Source organism: Vespa crabro, chromosome 3 (assembly GCF_910589235.1).
Source record: "Vespa crabro chromosome 3, iyVesCrab1.2, whole genome shotgun sequence".
Lineage (NCBI taxonomy): Eukaryota > Metazoa > Arthropoda > Insecta > Hymenoptera > Vespidae > Vespa > Vespa crabro.
Window position 1 is genome coordinate 14,106,867 of NC_060957.1, and position 10,000 is coordinate 14,116,866.

The window sequence follows — 10,000 nt, forward strand, 5'->3', positions numbered from 1 at the left end:
GACAAAGAGGGTTGCACGTAGTAGGTGCACTTAGCGCCCCGCCGAAATGATTTATTCGACGTTTACTCGCGGGCTTTAACTCTCATTAAAATAACCGTTGGTATCTGCCGCTTTCCCCTTCCCTTCTCTTCTCCTTTCCTCTCTTCTCTTTTCTTTTTTACATCTTGTTCCTCTTGTCCTTCTTCTTCTTTTTTCGTTGTTGCAAAGGAAGCGAGAGCGAGAGCCATAGAAAAAGAGAGAGAGACAAAGCGACCGAAAATGGAACAGTCCGAGCGAAAATACGGCGACACGTCGGTCGTAAATACAAAGACGTTTCATTTTTTTCTCAAACTTTCCTTCTCTCTTCTTTCATAGGTATTATATTATCGAGCATGGGTGAAGTTTCTAATTTTAAGATTCCTCGACATCTCCGGCTATCGTATTACGCAATACAAAGTGCAGTAACGTGAGATGAAGGAAACGTCAGGGTAATTACGGAAGGAGAAAGGAAACGTGGTAGTGAATGGGGGGAGGGGGGAGGGATGAAAAAAGAAAAAAAAATCAGTAACGATTCGCAATATAAGGTACTTCTATGTCGTCGTAGAATATGACGATCCGGTGCAACCCTCCGCGATATCGCTTTCACCGTAATTACTTCCCGTCTGCTCGCGTATCCGGCGTTCGCAGGTGCCGATGGAGGGAGGGAGGGAGGGAGGGAGGGAGAGAAAGAGAGAAAGAAAGAAAGAAAGAGAGAGAAGGGTGCGTGGGTGAGAGGAGGAAAAACGTCTACGAAAGGGAAGAGAAAAGGATGTCTGAAAGAACACGCGTTATATGTTTGTGTGCGAGGGTGTGCGTGAAAGAGAAAGAGAGAGAGAAGGAGGATGAGTATATTAGACCGCAGAGTCTAATACGTTATACGGCACACGTAGAAGCTTCTACGGCACCGTTCGAAGCACCCCTTCCTTCTTCTTACCCTTATTCTATGCATTCTAGCTAGCTACTACACATGCATCTTCCATGTAGAATCGTTCTGACGTAATCTCTTGCACATCTATGTATATGTAAACCAGAAGAAGAAGAAGAGGAAGAAGTGGAGGTGGAGGAGAAAGAAGAAGCAGCACGCACACAGTTTGACTAACACCGAGAGACACGTGGATCGGTAGACGTACGCTCACGGGTTAACACAGACACTTCGGTGTGGTACATACGCGGGATAATAAATATCCTTCGTCCGAGTCAGCATCGGCTCTCTTGATCTTTCATAGCCGCTCGTAAAGCTCCTCGGGGAGGGCCGTAAAATTTGTCGGGTATTTGAGATATCCCGTAGTCCTTCACGAAAACCTTATCCTTCGCCCGAAAAGCATTTTCCTCTTTCTATCTCTCTCCTTTTCTCCGTGTCTCTGTTTCTTTTATCTATTGTTCTTTCTTTATTCCAAGTTCGTGATCCTTTCTTCCTCGCGCGAAAAATCTCGCGCGCACGATTTTTCACCCGGGACGAGATAAAGGAGAGAAAAGTCCTCGGCGTATAATAGTTGCACAATGTTGACGTGAGTATCGACGGACGGAGAAGAATACGAAGGGAAAGTTTATATTTATATAGTAGCACGATACTTGTTAGTTTTATTTTCCGAATAAGGTGCTCCTTCTCTTTTATTCTTTTCATTACTTTTTTTCTTTTTTTGTAACTTACGTTCAATTGTACATTTCCTATGAGATAAACGTCAAATTTTCTACGAGAGACTTTGGGACAAGAGACAAGATTAATTCGTCGAGACGTAGAGATAGGAAGAATTTCATTTGGACGAAAAGAGCAAAAGATGCTCTTTGCGAAAACGTGATCTTCTTCTTTTTCTCTTCTTTTTTTCCTTCCTTTTTTCTTCTTTCTTTTTCTTTTTCTTCATTTTGCCCTCTAGAAAAGCTACGACGGTAAGGTAGAATTATGCCGGTGCGGCTACCCTCTCATAGCTGGGGTACGGTTGGGAAATTAGCGAAGCTGGGCTAACTCCTACCCGGTGTTGGTATTCGTAGGAGAGTAAAAGAGAGAAAAAGAGAGAGAGAGAGAGAGAGAGAGAGAGAGAGAGGGAGAGAGAAAGGATAAAAGGAAAAAAGAAAAGGTGGAGGGAGGGAGCACGGTGTGGAAAACGTTTCGACGAGAGTGCAGATTTGTCCCCGGGGTGTACTTACAAGGGACCTCCAGTCGGGAAAATCCAGGAAATTTGGACCCTCTCTTTCTCTTCCTCGGGCTCGCGTTTCTTTTCTACCCTTTTCCAAGCTTCGTCGAGGGTCCCCTTCGATGATAGTCGTCGCCGGCCTCGAAAATTCGACGAGAACGATCGAGTCGAGCGAGGCGCGGCCGATTACGTGACCAGAGTATATCGTTCTTACTCGTCGTACGATAGCCGAGATATCGAGTCAAACGTTTCCCTTTTATCCGTGAAACGTTTTCGTAATTCTTCCGTAGAACTCGTTCGGGACAATGTCCGCAAACATGTTTCTTCATTTTTTATTTCGCCATAATTTTAAGACTAAATTGCAATTTTAATTCTCCGTAATTTAAGTTTCTGTTTTTTCTACTCTTTTTTCTTTATTCTTCTTTCTTTTTTTTTTTTCTTTCTTTTGAACGAAAAAGCATTGTAACAGGTAAGCACCTCGTCGAGTATCCAAAAAAAAAAAAGAAAACAAAAAAAAAAGAAAAATAGAAAAAAGAAAGAAAAAGAAAAGAATAGAATTTTTCAGGACGACCGAGAATAAATTAAAGATCGGTGGTAGGGAATGCATGAATATATTCGAAAAAGCTCGGAAAGCTTCGATGGTTATCTAGACGGATAATCGTTTTCGACGTCCGGTAGCAGCGACAAATCTGTCGCCGAGTCAATATTCTCCACTCTCTCTCTCTCTCTCTCTCGCTTTCTCTCTATCTATCTATCTCACTTTTACGAAGCCGATTATTATCTCGTTCTGTTAACTCTCGTAGCACATAATCGCCCGGAATAAATCAATCCTCGCGAGAGACCGTCTCGCCTCTGTCTCGTCGAACGCCCTTCGCTACCTGCTTCCTCTCCTATCTTATTTTCTTCCTTTCTCTATTTCACGCTCGTATACATAGACGAATTTTCATCTATCCCTGAATTTTCAGTTTAAATCTTTGGGAAGGAAAAGCATAAGAAGGAAATTTACGGAAATCCCATGTCACGAATTGTTTTGAAAAATCCATGTGCTTAAGTCTACGTGTATACGTCTGCAAGTTTGTAAGAAAGAAATTCACTTGCAATTCACGAATGCGATTTCATCAAACATAAATCTCTCGACGATTCACGAAGAATAGTCGACCACATACAAACACACACACACACACACACACTCGGAGAGAAAGAGAGGAAGAGAGAGAATGTTGGTAGGAACGACATAAACTCGTCGTCGTCATCGGCTTTGCCGCGCAAATTTACAGAGCGAACGCGACCACGTAACGCGGCTTCTGACTCGTGCGGATCGACGGTATCTCGTGGCCGCATTTCGTGCTTTCGCATTAATTTCCCCACTCTCTTTCCGCTTATTCCTCTGTCCATCCATCCATCTCTCTCTCTCTCTCTCTCTCTCTCTCTCTCTCTCTCTCTCTCTCTCCATCTTTCTCTCTCGCTCGCTCGCTCGTTCGCTTCTCATAGAATTACGTAAGCAAAGAAATTTGGTCAGTATAAAGACGAGACGCGCAACCCTAAAGAGAAAAGATAATTGAACGATCGCGTATATCATCGTCATTGGCTCGTTAGGCGATTGGCTGAATCGTTTTAAAGCGTTAGAAAGAATATAAACACGATTCAGGAGAGAAAGGGGAAGAGAGGTAAGAGAGGAGATCAGAAAGGAGAATGAGAGAATACGAAGTAGAGAGAGAGAGAGAGAGAGAGAGATAGAGAAAGAGTGCGTGGTGCTGGCCGCGTTTGCACAGTAAATATATCAATGAATTTACGATCCGGCTTGATCCCTAATGGCCTCACAAACAGATCCTCGTCGGGGAATGTGTATATACCGTGCTTTCGCTCTCGGTGCATTAAGATCCCGGTTGGCCGAATTGCCGAGAATCGCGGCAAGGGTACGCGCCCGGAAAGATAAACCCGTTGGAAGCGAGGAGGCTCTTGTTAACCTTTTGGATCGCTAAAACGTTACTCTCGCTGTCGTCGTCCCAACGTGGATATCGTTATGAGACGAAACGAGACAAGACATTATGTATGTATGAGAAAGAGAGAGAGAGAGGAAGAGAGAATTGTTGCAACAAGAGAAGCGACGAACACTCTCTTGTAAAGATATAGATTTTCTTAAATCATAAGTTCGAAGATCGTTCGGGTCCGTTCGTTTAAAGCGATTTGGTTCGAATTTTATTACAGAAGCTCCAAAAGCGTATCCCAAAGGGCCTATATATTCATTTCCGAAAGCTTTTCGTTTTTTTTTTTTTTTCTTTTTTTTAGGTTCCGCCGCAAGCTAACGGGAAATCGTTTTCTCCATAGAAACGTGGAAAACGAAACGAAGCCCCCGAAGGGGAAAAGGAAAAGGTAAAAGACACGTGAACGCAAAGCTTCGGAGAGACGACGGGCATTAGCTTTTAGCGTGGCGCACAGTGGCCTGCTGGAAAAAGTGTGTATGAGATGGTAAAAGAGAAAAGAGTTGGGCGAGTAAAGTCCGAGAGAAAGAGAGAAAGAGATAGATAGAGAGGGACGAAAACGACGACTGGAAAAAGAAAGAGAGAAAGAGCGTAGAATCATTTGAAAATTGTCCTCGCCGTGCCATTAGTCGCCCGATGTCCTGAATTTTTTACCGTACCGGAGTTTTCGGCCCGTGCGGCAATTTAATTCGACCGAGAGAGATGGTAGCAGGATAAAAAGCATCTCTCTCTCTCTCTCTCTCTCTCTTTTTGCTTTCCAAGCTGCTCTTATGCTCGTTCCGTAACAATCAGGGGCAGAAGAGAGATGCTCCTCTCTCAAGAGTGTTCTTACGCTTTCTTCGTTTTTTCTCTCTCTCCATCTCTTTTTTTTTTTTTTTTTTTTCATATTTTTTATCCTCTTTTTTTTTTCTTTTTTTAACGACGAAACTAAACCTCTACTCTTCGCGTTCGAAATTATTATTGCGCAATAAATTAACTGCATTCTTAGAAAGTGGCGGTGATAATTCTCAACTAAAAAAAAAAAAGAAAAAGAAAAAAAAAGAGAAAAAAGAAAAAAATCGACCTTCCTTGGACTTTTCCTTATCTATCTCTTCCAAACAGACCGAGAGTAAATCGATTCAAATGAGAAAGAGTAGAAATATAGCGCAGGAGAGCTTCACAAAGTAATTAAAATGGAAAACACTTAGAGACGAGAAGGGGTAGCCTAATCGCCGCCGTAAATTTCTACTCTCGGAGGTGGGCCCTTTCTCTATCGTAGGATTGAGAAATTTCGCCCTAACGCTACAAGGGTCGTCACTTTATCGCTCCGGGCCGCGTCCTTTCGAGTTTTCTCTTTTTTCCTTTTTTCTTTTTTTTTTCTTTTCTTTTTTTTTTTTTTTTTTCATAACGCCTTCCCGCATAACTTCTTAGGATTACGATGTTCGAGATACGGCGGGGTGACGGATGAGGAGTCCGCTTCTCAATAGCCCTCTTCATCGAGATATATCGCCGCCGCCGAAACGCCAAAGAGGGCCCCGATCGATTTTTCTCTCGACTATTTCTCTCCTTTATGATTTTACTCTCGATAGCTATTTATCCGTGCATTATATTAATAGAGCCGTTATAGTTTGTCCGAGCGAATTAAAAAGATTTTTTGGCCAAACAGAAATCTCATTGACGTATAGTGAACGGGAGAGGGGAGGGGAGGGGGACAATCAATTGGTAATTGCCTAATGCGATATATAAATCCGGCCAAGATCTTGGTAATATGTATACCTATAATAATTTCGGACGCGCAATAAAAGGTCGTAGATTCGACGTGACGTCGATCCAGGAAAAGCTGGCATTACCTGCCATCCATCTGCAAGTTCTCTCTCTCTCTCTCTCCCTTTTTCTTTCTCTTTCTCTTTCTCTCTCTCTCTCTCTCTCTCAATCTAGCTCTCTTTCGCCCTTCCTGAACTGCGAATCGACCCATTGTTGTCCCACGAATAACAGGCTTAATCTCCCCACAATTTCCCGGATCCGTCCCTCCTCTTTCTCTCGTACCTACAGACGGGAGATGAATAGAGATAGACGGATAGACAGATGAGAGAGGGAAAGAGATGGACGTCGATAACGTGGGGTGGTGTACGTTATATATAAAATAATATACGCGGGCAGGGTGAAGCGATGCTCAAATTACGAGAGCGGCCGTCTAGAAAATTGCAGCTTATTTTCGCCCGATCATCCGGCGAGTCCTCCTCCATTCGATTCGACGCACGCCTTTCGATACGGCTGCTGCAGCCTTGACGAATCGTTAAACTCGGTCCCGATTTTCTCGCTACGACATACGATTCTCCAACGTGTTTTTAATCATTCCCTTGTAAACCTTCAATGATATCAAACGATATCCAAGGCATAGCGCAAAAATCGTGAGTCGATGGATAAATATTAGTAGTAATAATAATAATAATAATAATAATAATAATAATAATAGTAATAATAATAACCCTCTGACGTTATCGTTAAACTCGTTCCGACACACGAGGTGCTTTAAATCATCCCCCCCCGCTGCCCCTCCCCTTTGTGATTTTTTAAAGAAAATCAAATGTCCAAGGTGCAACGCAGAAATCGAAAGTACGAAATCGATGAATAAATAATAACGCTAATAACAATAATAACAATAATAATAATAATAATAATAATAATAATAATAATAATAATAAAGAAATACCCGTAATCGAGATATAGTCCAAGATAAGATATATAAATCGCGAAGGAAAGGAGCCGTCGAAGTTAATGAATCGTGCGTTCCGGTCTTTAGATGCGGCAGAAGAGTCGTCCCGATGCGATAAGGTGCGGCTTCTCAACGGGGACGATCCTATAGATACGTTATAAGAAGCCTCTATTTCTTCTCTTTGGCATTTCCTCTTCTTCACGCTCGAACGAAACGTGATTTAAAAATTGTTCGCGAGTTAAACCTTATTTTCTTTCTGTTCAACTATATATATAAATATATATATATGTATACGTATATATGAAAGTTTCATTCAATTTCGTAGAGGAAAAAGTGAAATCAAACTCGTTTTGTCTTCTATTCGAGAAGAATAAAACGTAGAATATTCTCTCTAGGCGGGTGTAAGTATGTATAACGTAGGCGTGTCTACGTAACGTCGTAACTTTTTCTGCATTCCTCGTGTTTAGCATCTTTATGCGTTCGGTTTATTACAATGCAGCTCGACCATTCGGATACTCTTCTTGCCTCTTCTTCCCTCTTTCATTTTCTCAGCGAGAAAATGATATCTCTCCGTGTTTTATGGCCGATAGGGGAAGAATAGAAAAGGAAGAGGGGGATACGAGGGAGAATGATAGGGAGATAATAAAAAAGCAAAAAGGAGAAAAAAAAAGAAGAAGAAGAAAAAGAACGTTGAAGAAGATACATGTATCTTGGTACGTGCACGGACAACACACTGCCATTGTCGAACGAAGTAGCTTCTTATTCGTTTGCTTCGGCGTTGCAGCTGCGTTTATCAAGGATCGACTCTTGAAAAATACTTTTTCGTCTATTTTTCATCTCTCTCGTTTCCATCTCATTAACCCCCATCCATATATTTTATTTTTCTCTCTACCTCCATCCATCCCCTTTCGACGCCCTTTTAACTTTCCAATGCCCTGCAGAGAATAGAAGAAGAAGAAGAAGAAGAAGGAGAAGAAAAGGTAAAGGGAAAAAAAAAAATGGAAAGGAATCAAAGCTCGCACAGCATCCGTCTTGCACGATAGCATCTCATCCACTTCCGGAGTCCCTTTGCCCCCTCCCCCCGTCCCTTTTTCTCTTCGTTTCTTCGCGATTATCGTTCGTCTTGAGTATCACGCGTGCGTGCGTGCGTACGTCCGCACTGTGAAGTGTGTGGGCTCGAGAAGAAAGAATGAAAGAAAGAGAGAGAAAAAAACGGGATATCGTAATTCCTTCCACGACGATTCGACGCCTCTGTTCGTCCTAACGCCCACGCGTTGCTCGACGCGCTCTTATGCAAGCGCAGATAATACATCTGCGTTGAGAAGAAAGAAAGAGAGAGAGGGAGAGAGAAAGAGGGACGGACGGAGAGAAGTAGAGAAGAAAAGAAGAAAGTATATATGAATCGTGACCGGAGAAAAAACAACGTACGAGATTAGTACGACCAATACGATCTTTCATTTCCTCTTGTTGGTCTTCCTGATCGTTCAACGAAAGATAACAAAAGTCTTTTTAATAGACAAAAAAAAAAAAAAAGAAGAATTAATGTTAACATTGAAAAGAACCCGTTGAAAATTGGAAATCCATATAAACGTTTTAATATCATTGAGTGATTCTCATAAACGGATTGTAGTTCGTGTTCGCGATCTGAAATTCGTCGAATTATCGCGAAAATTTCGTGGGTAAACAGAGGGTTGAAAATGGTGAACGGAAACGCGGCCGACGTAGGAAAGATGAGAAGGAGAGAAAGAGAGAGGGAGAGAGGGGGTGGGGAGGGCAGGGGAGATCGGATAAAGCGGAGAAAAATAGGAGGTAGTTTGCGGGTGTGCGCGTGTACGGAGTGCGCACACGTGTCGACTACAAAGAGCATTTGGAAGACGAGTAAGAATCGCCCCTGTCATGCCAGAAGCGCTAATCTAGTTTCGCCCTCGAGGGAAAAACGTGGCCCTGACGTACCGTGGGCCACCATCGGCTTCGAGAGAGATAGAGAGAGGGTAGGTAACGTATCACTGCTGGAAATGGACGATGTCGCGCAGTCGGAGAACCCGGGAAAAGAGAATCGTTATCGTAGACAAACGTAACAGGAATGTTCCGGGGAATTCCGTCGAAGCCGATGTCTCTGCTATAAATGTTAAATCTCATAAAATCATTTTCCCATTTTGGCTTTTTAATCGAAAAAAAAAAAAAAAATTAAAAACAATAGAAAAAGAAGAAAAGAAAGAAAAAGGAAAGTGGAGTTTGTATCATTCGAAGAGAGTAAAAATAGAAGGGAGAAAATAGTCGAGTGGCTGGTCGGATCTTAGCCGATCGAAGTCGAGGCACGAGCGAAGGTGGCTCTCAAAGAGCCACGAATTTAATCGAGGAGATTGGGCCTGTGCGCAACGATCATTAGTCATCTTCTCGCCCTCCGGCGAGGAAGTAAAAACACGAGAGAGTACCCGATCGCCGTACGATTTTACGATCTCGAATCTCGCTGCGTCGTCTCACACCGGCAGCTGCCTTTAAATCCGTACGTGGTAATATCTTCTGGCCTGGCTTACCTCAAAGCCACGTACCAGAGATCAGCGTCCTTCCTTGCTGCCGATGTTGCTGTTGCTTCGGCTTCGGAGAAATCTCGGCCCCGAGAAAGCAAATAAGGAGCTCGACGTCGCGTGAATTTAAGGAAACCGGGTTTCTGCCGAGTATCAAACTGGTATATGTGCGTACGTACACGTATACATACGTATCCAATACATTCGCCTTCCTTTTTTCGCGTTGGGCAATAACGTACGATCAGAGCTCCGTTTTCATTTCCTCGCAAAGATCTCTTTTTATCTTATTTATTTCCTCAAGCGTCAAAGTCAGATCTCGACTCGCAGAAATGTATATTCTCGTTTATCGTCGAAATCTCTTCTAAAATTCAACGTAAATTTTACGTAATTTAGTTCACATCCAATTTTACATTTACTTCGTTTTATAATCCGTTTAGCTTTGCTGATTAACCGTAGATTTTAGCCGAGTTAAAGTCGTAAGAAACGATGGTTCGACTCTATTCGACTATCCGCGTCTACCTTTCCTTCTTTTTTTCCTTCCTCCTTTCTTTCTTTCTTTCTTCCCTCGAGTCGAGGAGACGACGAGCTCCTTGATCCTTTGCTTTGAAGCTCGACGCTGATTAATCGTCGAGCTCTTTTTCGATG

The 10,000-nt window shown here is 42.7% G+C and overlaps 1 protein-coding gene across 1 annotated transcript in view; it reads right to left on the bottom strand.

Moving 5' to 3' along the window:
* Nucleotides 1-10,000, bottom strand: part of LOC124423024 (netrin-1-like) — a 109,237-nt gene that overhangs the window by 75,467 nt on the left and 23,770 nt on the right. The window lies entirely within an intron of this gene.